Source organism: Poeciliopsis prolifica, unplaced genomic scaffold (genome assembly GCF_027474105.1).
Source record: "Poeciliopsis prolifica strain line A6 unplaced genomic scaffold, Auburn_PproV2 SCAFFOLD039, whole genome shotgun sequence".
Taxonomy (NCBI): domain Eukaryota; kingdom Metazoa; phylum Chordata; class Actinopteri; order Cyprinodontiformes; family Poeciliidae; genus Poeciliopsis; species Poeciliopsis prolifica.
Window position 1 is genome coordinate 342,906 of NW_026562414.1, and position 2,482 is coordinate 345,387.

Sequence of the window (2,482 nt, forward strand, 5' to 3'; positions counted from 1 at the left end):
CTCGTTTCAGGCCAACCTGGTCGAGTGGTCCTCACCCTTCCGCTGATGTCCGGGAAATAGATTTTATTTTGTCCTGTTGTAAATAAATCACTCACTCATCCCTATCCAACGTGTGGTTACTGCATGTGGGTCCGTAAATTGAAACCCATCATGTCAATCAGTGGCCAAGCCTGAAACAAATATTGAAAGATGAAGAAATTCTTTTTGATATTTTTGCAATATTTAGCTAGCAGTTATGTGAAATGTACTTATATTTAATTGTAGCTCTAATTTTTTTATATGTACAATGTTTTAGGCTTTATTAGTTACATTTATAGTGATTTTCTAAACTTCTCTTAAGAGTAATACTACTGTCTTAGTCCTGTCACGTTAACAAAGAAATTAGGATAATTGCAAAACTGTTCAGTGTTTACAATATAAGGCTTCAGTAGTTAATCCATACAAAGGCTGTTTTGCCTTAATTTTTTTATTTTTTTGAAAAGTCTAAATGTTATATTGCACTAATAAAAGATATATTTTTGCAGGCTTCAAGAGGATCAGCGTGTGAAGATCACTTTATAATGATTTGAAAAAGGTAGATTAATATGTTAGTAAAATTAAGCACATAAGAGTGATATAATGACAAACTGATGAACAAAAACAAAATGTTGTCCTGTTATTTCATTGTACTTAAGGTTGCCATGGCTACAGAAATTGGAGGAGCATCCTTAGATGACACAATACAACCAGCTGTGCGATTCCTCATGTCCCATGAACTGGAAGTCCAGTTCAACCTTTTTGGCCAACATTGGAAACAAGCTCTTGGACCTGCGTCTCTTTGATGGTAAATATCAGTTTTTATTGTCAGAGTAACTTTTTTTTTTCACTTTTCTTTCTTAAACATATGTTAATTTATTTTGGTTGTTTTATTCTTTTGTTTGTTATTTTTAGTAATGTTTTTAGGTTAAAAATTGAGTCTTCAATTTTTGGTTTTATTTGAACAGTATTCTTTCACTGTTGTTAAGAACTTAAAAATTTGAAGGTAATATTGTTTGCATTTCAAACAATATTAAAATAACCACAAAACCACAATAGAACCTTTCCTATGCTAGTAGTTGATTTATATAGATGGATATATTTTAAATTTACAGTAAGAATATAGTTTCTGTACATAATAATGATGACTCAAGAGTCCTTTTGATTATGGCATATCTCTGCAAGCATTTTTGCCCCATGAAGGGGGAGATGCAAATCTCATGAATGTTACATTGTGCTAAAATGAAACACTAATACAATTTCTACCTTTGCTTGTTATTTCAGGGGACTTAAAAGAAATTATCCATCTACAGAATCACACAAGCATACAGCAAAGACTCTCGAAGTGGTTTACTGGAGCCCGAGTGGAAGTGGAAATAGACTAGAGAGACTGCCAGTTCAAACTCAGGTTGGGGAGGTCTTTCAAGATGGACAGTTTCAGTAAAGTATGAGAGATTTCAAATTTAAGCATGCATATGGCATGTAGGTTATTTTAAAAATGTTTAACAAAAATGTATTGTGAAAGATCTATATAGGTGTGTATATTCACATTGTGTGTATCAATGTGAATATACGTGTATAAAGTTATATAGATAGTATTTAGATGTATACATTTATAGACCTGTAGGAAATATGTAGGTGTCTTTATTTGTGTGCATCTATAGATATATATTTATAGATCTGTTTATAAGTTTGTTATAGTAAACTAGCTTCTGTTATTTTCAAAGATGTCGTGAATAATTGCAGATTTCTTTTTGTGCCACCATTCCCTGAGTATTAATGAAGTTCTAATAATTGCTGTAGTGAGGTAAAAAATAACTCCTGACAATATTTTAATTACTAAATAAAAGCCTTGAGCAAAATAAATTTTTCATCTCTTTTTTTTTTTTTTTTTGAACACGTTTTAAGCTAGACTTTGGATTGTTGATCAAGATTGCATATCTATGAATGTAATTCACATCCAGGTTAGATGAGAATTGTTCCTACAGGATTAAGGCATCTGGGACCCACTGAAAGCCCAGTTAGCACCCATTGAAATCAACCTGGGCAAACCCATGTGGGGCCACCATGGAAACCGTGGACAAACCCACTTGTACCCATATTCTAGCCCAGTTCAGACCCAATTGGGACCCAGGTAAATATTCCTGACAGCACCCTAGTGGGCCACAGATGAGCCTCATGTGAGTTAACCATGTGGGACCCACTCAAAACCCAGTCAGCACCATTGAAATCAACCTGGGCAAACCCATGTGGGGCCACCATGGAAACCGTGGACAAACCCACTTGGTACCCATATTCTAGCCCAGTTCAGACCCAATTGGGACCCAGGTAAATTTCCTGACAGCACCCTAGTGGGCCACATGAGCCTCATGTGAGTTAACCATGTGGGACCCACTCAAAACCCAGTGCGCACCCATTGAAATCAACCTGGGCAAACCCATGTGGGGCCACCATGGAAACCGTGGAC

General features: G+C 35.6%; 1 long non-coding RNA gene across 1 annotated transcript; it reads left to right on the forward strand.

Moving 5' to 3' along the window:
- On the forward strand, nucleotides 1-1,629 carry LOC129375363 (uncharacterized). The gene is made up of 3 exons (XR_008607622.1): nucleotides 1-574; nucleotides 675-823; nucleotides 1,300-1,629. It is a non-coding gene; the product is annotated as an uncharacterized LOC129375363 (long non-coding RNA).
- Nucleotides 1,630-2,482: the final 853 nt, after the last annotated feature.